This window comes from Ciconia boyciana, chromosome 3, assembly GCF_034638445.1.
Source record: "Ciconia boyciana chromosome 3, ASM3463844v1, whole genome shotgun sequence".
In the NCBI taxonomy this organism is placed as follows: Eukaryota; Metazoa; Chordata; class Aves; order Ciconiiformes; family Ciconiidae; genus Ciconia; species Ciconia boyciana.
Window position 1 is genome coordinate 35,798,830 of NC_132936.1, and position 10,274 is coordinate 35,809,103.

Sequence of the window (10,274 nt, forward strand, 5' to 3'; positions counted from 1 at the left end):
ACCGAAATTATCAACTGATTTTACAAAAGTGTATAGCAAATTACTATTGAAGTGCTCATGACTGAGTATAAATCAGCATTGCCCTTTTTCTTTCTCCTCCAAGGTCCTCTCCAAATGCCTGAGCACTCCTGGCATGTGGACACCTCTGAGCACCTAACTGAGGGGAAAAGCACAGCTCCCCTCCCCGAACCAGAGACCTCAGCTCTTGGACACAGGCATACTCAAGACAAGTGCAGAAGGGCATGCTTACTTTAAAGCATGTGATCAGTCCCATGAAAATCAATGGTGCTTAAAGTTAATAACAGTTTCAAGTTCTTTGCTGGACCAAGTGTTAAGCCAAGGATTTGTCAGTTCAAATATCTAAGCTGATCTCCACTACCACAGTGTCTCAGGAAATAAGAAACGACTTCTCAGCAAAGACAATGATAGACCACACAAAGTCAAATTTAAAGTGCGGACAAGAGAGTGCAAAAAGGCAACCCACAGAATGTGACCTGGTATAAATGAAGTTAAGACAAATTTTGAACTCATACATGAACATAAACATAATTTCATTTTTTCTAAAGCATTTAATCCAAAATTCTTTTATAGAATTACCATGACTTTTAGAGTGAAATACTGTTTTTGCTAGTTTATAACTTCGTGTTTGCCAAAAGCAAACTATATAATCAAAGAAATAGAAGTCCTCTGCAACTGCAAATAAATAAATAAATAAATAAATAAAATTAAGCAAATAAATAAAAGCAACAATGACAGCTAAATGAGCAATCTGAAGCCATTCCAATTCTAAATCATGTTAACAATTTTACCAAATGCAAATGTTTATAGAGCAGACCCATTTTATAAAGGGACCCAATTGCCAATTTTATAAATTAAGCAAATCAAGTTGGAATGAAATATTGTGCATTTAATCTTTCTAAGAGAAAAATAGTCTAAAGTACAGTTGGCATTTCTCCAGCCATTAAATAGCTATGATCTCCTCAGACCAGTAGAGTAATTTTTCCAACAATAAATACACTCCATGAGTAAACATGTTCTTTTAAGTGCCTTCAACTTCAGTGTTTCACCATCAGCTAACAGGAACATTCAGGATGACTATGATTAATATAGAATAGTGCAACTCAGCCAGTGTAACAAGATGAGGGTCTGCTATTGGGAATACTTGGAGAAAAGGTGAGACAAAAGCTGAATATCCACAACACTTCTGTAAGGTTTACTCTGTAGACAGATACATGTACTCCAACGTAACATAGCTATGTGTTTGCCACAAGCCAGCCAATGAAAAGAGAAGAAAAACAGGGCATGGGACTAAACAGGGAAAAGGGGAGTACATTTTTTAATTTATGTATGCATCTGAAAGTTCCTCAAGATTAAACAACCTTTTCTGTTAGTATTTCAATGCCCGGACATGGCTTCCTGGAGGACTTTCTCCACAACTTGTTACAGGGGCTGAGGTGAAGCTGACTGGTCTGTAGTTCCTGATTTCTCCTTCTTTGAGGATTATTCACCCCTTTTGGAAGATGGGTGCAGTGTCTGCCTTGCTGTTGTTCAGTGGCAATGGAGATCAGCCTTCCAAGGACCTCAGCCAGTTCACCATGTTGCACTCCACCTGGTCCCACGGATTTAAATACGTTCAGTTTACTCAAGCTGTGCCAACAAACTATCCTCCTTTACCACAGGTAGTGTCTCTCTCCTCCCAGATTTGCTGCCAGGCACAGAGTCCTGGGACACCCAAGACTATCTATAGTGTCTATCATTCATTCCTGTAGCTGCATTACCTTCCCAGTCCTCAGTGGCAGAGCAAACTTTGTATATAAATAATGAGTCTTCCTTTCTGAAGTGCATCGTTCATAAGATTCCCTCTTCCCTTTGTCCACTATATATCCTCTCCCTCTCCTAATGTGTCTTTAGACAATGGGAATTTTTCTGATTATCCTGTCAAAAGAGCTGGTCTATGAACACCACCTTCACTGTCACTAATGAAAAGCTATTCAAAACATAATAAATATCTCACATTGGGGCTTTCTCATGCCTCATTGCTAGACAATCACTTATTTTGAATGTTCTATTCTGTCCCATTCAAATTAATATCACAGGTGCTAAAGCAGCATAATCTTTTCATTCTTTAAATAGTAGTTTGCCTATTCATTTTTAAGGAGTTATTTTTTAGTTCTTTTGAGAATAAAAATTTGTAGTTTGATACGGAAAATCAAGGAAACAAAAACTTGCTTAGTTACCTGATACAGAAACTAAATAAAATGTTTTATTTTAAAAATTATTGATAATTTTCTGCTGCTTATTAAACAGCAGAAAACTAGCTGTAACTAAGGAGAAAAATTATTCCCGAAGAGGTTCTAAATGTCATAAAAAAGAAATCGAGCTGAACTTTTTTTCCTAACCTCTTTTACATCATATGTGGATTGCACCAGAGTGCATACGCTATTGCATGCACCTGCAATATCTGCCTCAAAAATAATATTAGGCAAATGACATCGTATGCAGCAATAACACTGGTCTTCCTTTTACAGTACTCCATGTATTTCCTCTTTTGTAGCCAACTTACTCTTTGCGAGATGGAGCCAGACCATCAATGCACTTTTGCTTGTGTCTGTGATTATGTCAAACTGTCCATTCGAAAAGAGTGAAGATGGACTACTATGATTATTATGCAAGTCTCAAGATATTATTATACCAAATAACATATTTCTGATAAGTGATTTTTTAAAAGCTTTTTACTCCCCAAACCAACCCAGTTGGGAGTAAAAAAAAAAAAAAAAGAGTTTGCCTTTCTGCTAAGCATATAGTCTGTGGTCAGATGCCTGAATGTAGATTTAGTTCATGATCTTCATGTGTGCACACTTAGGGTGAAATCCTGGCTGTAAAGAGCCAAATTTTTACCATAACTTTCTTCGTATTTGTCATGCAACGACAAGCACTTTTCATGCCTAAAATAAGTTACTGTTTCATGAGTCAGGCATGATAAACATCAGTTTTTTACACCTACATGACCATTGAACTTGCTGTGCTGCAGAGGTCATTCCATTATATTGGACAATGTTCTAGAATAAACTAATAGACTTATGCAAATTTTATACTTACTTACAGTAGTTTTGTTGGTTTAAAGTATCTGTCATTACTCAGATAGGAAAAGTGAGCTTGTACAAGCCTGTCAGTTTAGAAGCTCCATATAGTAAGCTTTTTGGATTATCTATTCAACATCTACCAGAGTCATCATCCAAATTTGAAAATTACCTATGCTGCCTCCTGGACAAGAAATAGGTAGGAAGCTGACGGAGTAGCCTTCCGGCATTCTGAGAAATCCCCTCCGTTTCTTGAGTAACAGAAGAAAAAAAGGCAGTATCTACTACAAATGAAAACTTGTTTTATGTGAGTGTAGAGAGAAATGCATAATTTGGGTACGGTGGTATCATTTACTATAAAGAGATCATTGTATCATTGTACAAATCGGATGTTTTTTTGCTCCGCAGCAAAGATTAGCCAGAAAGGTTTTACAGCTACTTAAATAGAGCAGAATAGCATTGTCATTATAGGACGTACACTACGCTATGTACACGAAATTTGTGACCTCTTAATAATCTAAGCACAGAAGGAAGACATCCTTCTTTAACATCTGTATAATAATGTTGGGAGTCTAGGCTGTTCCTATGATGAGTGGCATGGAGATGTCCATGTGTGGGAAGGTCTACAGAGCAGGTAGTGCTGCAAAGTGGCAAGATGAATCTTATTGCATGAATATTGCAACTAATCCTGTAATTTGCCTTTAGAAAAAGAGAATGACTGGAAGAGGGATGAGGGAGAAGAAGTAACAGTTCACATCAAAGATGCTGCACCCACAGAGGACTCCAAACACTGCACTATGAAACTTTATGGACAGAAGTTCTGGTTAATGAAACTAAAGAAGGTACCTTTATGTTACAGTCTTAATCTTTCACGCACAGTGCAAACTGCTCCTTAAACCACAGCTGACATGCAATAGGAAGAAAACCAGCGTTGCCAAGAGTGACTTCAATTCAAGGGGTCTTTGCTGGACATGTTGAGTAGCCAAGAGCAGACAGCATGAGGTAACTCGGTATTTGGGCATTACTCCTACTGGCAGAGATGCGGCAATTACTTACCTAAAAAAAGATGCCAGTGATCTTAATCTAGTTAGATTTCAGTTACAAGAACAGAACACAGCACTAACCCCATTATTATTCAGTAACCCTGAAGTGGTCACTTTTACCAAATTTGAAGCAAGTGATGATAACTGACAAAGCACATGTGTTTAATGTGGAGTGTTTTAATAAAAGCCAGGAATTGTTCATGAATATCCTATTGGGTATCCCAAAACCCACAATTCCAAGGACATGAAAAAAAGCTTATTCTGGGTAGGAGGCCAGCGTAGTTAAAAGGAGATGTTGAAGGCCTGCTAAAACAGAAGGAAAGCTAATATTGAGAGGACTAGATTAGAGGTACATGTCCATCTAGATGGCTCTGGCAAAAAAATTACTTACAATGTAGAAATGGCCAATAGACATTTATGTGCTGTATGTGGAAAGAAGCACGATGTTGTATGTATCCCAGATGCTGTTGCTGCTCTAATAGCAAATTTACCATGTGTAGCAAAGAAAGATGTAAAGGAACATCTGTTGAAATTAAACATTTGCAAATCAACAGTCCCAGATAACTGACACCCAAGAGCCCTAAGAAAACCAGCTGGGAGCTTTCAGAACAGCTCATGCGATATTTAACAAGTCCTGGGAAACTGAAGAAATTCCAAGTGATTGGATAACTACAGATGTGGTTCCAGTATTTAAGCAGGATAAAATGAATAATCCTGTGAATTACAAATCAGTTAGCCTAATTTATAAGAAGGCTAAAATAAAGAAATTTAAATAGATTCATAGGTACAATTAAATAAAGATAAAACCTGGAATTTAAATAAGTCAACCTTGTTCACAGACAAAAGTCTTGTCAGTAATAAATGTGTTGTCTTTATTGACAGCAATACAAATCTGGTTTCCAAAAGCAATGGCACTGACATAGTGTATTTGGAAGATAGCACATTCCAATGTTTTACAGCCAATACTTGACTTATTATTACTATACGACATTTTCAATATTGCATTATACACTAACAGCAGGACAAAAATTAAATTACTTGAAAACTGTCTTGTTGACAGAGCTCAACATACAATTTTCAAAGCTAATATGTAAAAGAGAAAGGATTACTAATAAGAAAAGTTCTTGGACCAGTGCTAGCAAATATTTTTATCTTACCAAATCTTTCTGGTAAAAATAAAAAAATTTTTTAAAAATTGGCATGGCAGTAAGTAATGAGAACAAGTAACTGACACAAAGCATTCTAGATCATTTTCTGAAATCATTAGAATGCAACCAGATGCGTTCAATACAACTAAACAAAAAGTAGTACCTCTGGGAACATACCGTGTGAGCCATGGTGCAGAGTGCATTGTTTTCAGAGTAGAAAACAATGATGCAAAGTCAAATGTATGGGACTGCCACATGGGAAAATGCTCAGTTCACCTACTTTAAGCAAATCAGGATAGAAGCAGTTTATTGATTTATTAATGACACATAATTAACCAGTCATCAGTGAACTATATATCAGTATCAGCTATACAGCATAAACTGCCAGACCCTCATGTGGAGATGTGGGTGCTCCAGCTGTGCATGCACCCCTGCTGCTGCCAGCACCCCACTAAGGCACCACTGTGGGCAGGTGCCCCACATGCACCCCAAGGAGGGGTTCCCCCATGCCACCCCTGTGCTGTGGGTCCCTGGCTGGGTGCAGGCTGTTCCTGTGCTCCACAGGGCGCTGCTGGGCCCGGCCCAGGCAGGGCTGGGGATGCCGTGGGGCAATGCCCCACAGTGGGCTGTGCCCACCAGGGTCACTGCTCCTCCTCCCACTCCAAGGCCTCTCCCAACACCCCATTTACAGATTTTAATGCTCCTGTGACACTGCTTCTCAAGTTCACAGAATCACAGAATCGTATAGATTGGAAAAGACCTTTAAGATCATTGAGTCCAACTGTAAACCTAACACTACCAAGACCACCACTATACCATGTCCCTAAGCACCTCATCCAAACGTCTTTTAAATACCTCCAGGGATGGTGACTCAACCACTTCCCTGGGCAGCCTGTTCCAATGCTTGATAACTCTTTCAGTGAAGTAAAATTTCCTAATATCCAGTCTAAACCTCCCCTGGTGCAACTTGAGGCCATTTCCTCTTGTCCTATGGCTTGTTACTTGGGAGAAGAGACTCACACCCACCTCGCTACAACCTCCTTTCAGGTAGTTGTAGAGAGCAATAAGGTCTCCCCTCAGCCTCCTTTTCTCCAGGCTAAACAACCCCAGGTCCCTCAGCCGCTCCTCATAAGACTTGTGCTCTAGACCCTTCACCAGCTTTGTTGCCATTCTCTGGACACGCTCCAGCACCTCAATGTCTCTCTTGTAGTGAGGAGCCCAAAACTTGATGCCTTCTTTGTTTCCAAAGTCTCTGTAATTCACTGGATACTCTTTAATTGACTTAATTTCATCTTGCTCTTTAACACAGTCAGTTTGGGGCAAACTCCCTCTCAGTTTTGGGTGTCCTATCACATGTGCTGTTACCCTCCCATACCAGGCATTGCTATCAGGCCATTTTGTCCTGGATTTTGTCAGAGATTTCAAGAGTGCCATAAAAATGGTCCAGAATTGTAAAAGATTTTTTTACCATGTGTGCTTGAGGCAGCCCGACAGCAGATGTGGGATTAAACACTGAAAGAGTTGTCCAAGGGTCATAGTGGATAGACATTTGGTTGGAATTTTTGAGGAAAAATGTGTGTAGTGTTTTAAAAAACATGATTTGTTTTCTGCCTGCATCAGGTGAAGGCAGAGTTGAGATGGCTGGCTAGGATAACCCTTTCTAGCACTATTATGTAGCATTTGTGTCTTTATAGCCCAATAATACTTATTAATAAAATCTTGGGTTTAGAGGGTTAGTAGTAATTGCATAAGATGACTTATAAATGAGGAGAATTTTGATTAAATATTTTTTATCTTTCTCTACAGCATCAGACATTGATCACAGAGTGCTAACCTTAGAGCTGAAGACTGCAGAATCTTGAGAACGATGGATCAATGTTCAGCTGTGCATGCAGAAGCCTCCCAGGTACCTGACTGAACTATGCTGCACAAAATTCATACTGGTCACTGGTTCTTTTTTATTGGAGGGAGCTTTTTTTGCTTAGCAACCTTTCCCCTTCTTCTGTAGCCTGATTTACCATTCAATGATCATCTGGAATCTCGTATCTGACTCACTGACACCATTTATATTGGTCTCAACTATTTTGCCGCTATCGATGGAATGTTGGTCTCTTCTGGTTTTTGTTAATGTCTACTGAAGCTTTGCCAAAGAGAGTGGTGCATTTGGGTGAAATTACATGAGATTAAATTTAGGAAACTTTGGAGTTCCTCTTGATATTATTTTTTGTGAAAATGTCTATGAAAGCATTAATAAGTGTTAAAATCAGAAAATAATTAAAAAGCTTGATGAAAAACTAGGCAATGGTTCTGATGTCACAAAATAAAAAATTTGGGAAGCCTGGAATCTAAAGCAGAAAAAGAAACTCCTCAGTTTCACTTAAATGAGCACAGATGGTCAGAGTGAGCACTACTTTGTAAGGAAAGCTTTACCAGAAAAAACAGTGATAAAATACTGTTTACACTATGATAGTGGATGTTTTTTTTATTAATTCTGCAAGAGCATATCCTTATTTGAGACATAACCAACAGCCCATTAAAAATTAGAGGCTTTGGATCAGTGTCAAAATCATTGGATATAAATGGCAATATTAATTATTAACTCTGTAATATTATTCTGTATTTGAGTAACGAGGGTTGAACGGGGAAATGCCAAGAAGAAACCAGAGATCTCATCAGCCATACGATTATAGTGATTTGTGACATGGAGGGGAATTGCAGTAAACAGCAGGCAACAAAGAACAGGATGTGCTAACTAAACAGCACGACAAACAAAATATTTCAAACTAGAAAAAGAGCAAAAGAAGAAAGCAGAAGGAACAATTCAGTTTTTACAAGTCAATAAGCAAAGCTGGAGTGAATTTGTATAAAATTCTGAATTTTAGTCTTACATTTTTAGCTGAGTGTAGATATTTCATACCTTAAAATGTTTATTTTAAGTTTTCCTCTAGAGAAAAAAAACTTACATGAGTAGCAATTATATTTTAGTTACCACTATGAGTGCTATTATAAGCTTAGCCTATGGGAACCTATTGATTTGAGAACATTTAATCTTAGCAAATAGAGCTTCAGAGCCATTGTTTAAATATTTCACGTCAGAAGTGTCATATATTTAATTCCTCCTGTTAAATCCTAAAAGCATAGATAAGCAGCTGATGGAGCATTTCTTCCTATTTGCCTACATTTCACTGTAAATCACTGAGGTTTTTCCTTGTTCTAAATTCACCTTTAAAAGCCACCATCTTTTGTTCAATCCATTGTCAGTATGCTATCATGTTCATGTTATTAATTACCTTATAAATTCACCTTTAATTCATATTCTTTGGTATTTACATCTCTTTTTCTTATTCTTCAGGTATTCATTCTTCATATTCCCCTTGTCTCTTTTTAGAAGGATGGCTTCTGACCCAAAGTAAGTTTTTGCGGTTCTGGTTTTGGGGTATTTGGTAGGATAAAATGAAAAGATTTTGGCTTTCAATGCTTTCCTTATTTTAAGTTTAAGAACTCAGTTGTTTGTGTTATACGCTGTGCTATAATCTATGAACAGCCCATATAGAGTTCTTCTCCCTGAGAAATTTACTGTTTGGTGCTATTGCCAGCTTTTTAGATCCTTTCCCTGCAATGCACACAAGAGGGAACCTAAGGCTGCCCCTACCCTGATGTGGAGTCCCAACACTCACTGGAGTGTATTAGCTGACATTTACACTGGTGAAACTAAGGGATATTGGTGGTAGGCTGCCTGCATCCATTCAAACTGTCCAGAGGATCTCACAGCCACTTGATAACTATTCCAGATGGTTTTCCCGCTCTGTAATGCACTTTGCTTCAATTTAGATGACTGTACAACTACAGTTCAAATTCAACCAAATCCAGCAGCAACCCTGAGCTCCTGTTCTACATGATCTGAACAGACTTTCTGTGTGTGGCTCATGTGGAGGGCATGATGAAGCCTGGACCTTGTGTCACCACTCAGGTCATTTGTACCCAATGGAACGAGGCAATCAAGCCATTCTTGACTAATATACTCAGAAAGGCAGGGTTGTCCAAGCAGCAACATTTCACCTTCCCACCCAGGTATTGGTTGCAATTTTGTGTCAGAGAGAGAAGTATTCCAGGCAAGATTACATCATCCTGTAGAAATGAGATGACCAGGAATGGGTCCAAAACATCTGGCTATCCTCAACAGTATCCCCAATGTCATAAAAGAGTTCACTAACTGTAGCAGGGCAATAGGCAGGATATTCATTGTCTGACACACAGCACATATGGCTGCTTGAATCATAAGGGTACCCAGTCATACTCCAAGTCTCTGTTAATAACTGTGAAAGTTTCTTACACCATGATAGGTTACACTGGCTGAGTACCTGACACCTGTTTCTGGAACCAAGGTGACTTCCATACCATCAATGCAATTTTGTTTCATTATGAACAACTTCATCTACATGTACACTTCCCTTTTAAGTGCTTAGTTAAAATATTCCTGGCAGATACCTGTTTAACCAATCCTTAAAAGCCTCTAATAATGTAGACAAGTATTACACAACCTTTTTAGGCAACCTATCTTGGTATTTCACTATCCTTAGAAAGTTTTTCCTGATGCCTAGCCTAAGTCTCTTTTGCTGTAGTTTAAGCCAATTATTTCTTACACTATCCACTACTGATAGTGGATCATTGTGCTACCGTCCATTGTGCAGTAGCTTTTTAAATATTTGAAGTCTGTTATCATGTCTCACACCAATCTTCCCTTCTCTAGACCAAACAGCTACAATATTTATGTCTTTCCTCATCCATTATATTTTCTAGCCTCCAACTATGATCACTGCTCTTCTTTTTCAAACTGAGCTACACCTGTCTTAAAGTATAGTCCCCTAATGCTCCAGCTAAGGTGGTACTAATGCTAAGCTGAGCAGAAGAATTTATTCATATGTCTTACAAAAGACATGACTCTTTATATAGTCTGGTATTCGGCTTGCCTTCCTTACTACATGCTGTGATGTTGTTGATTC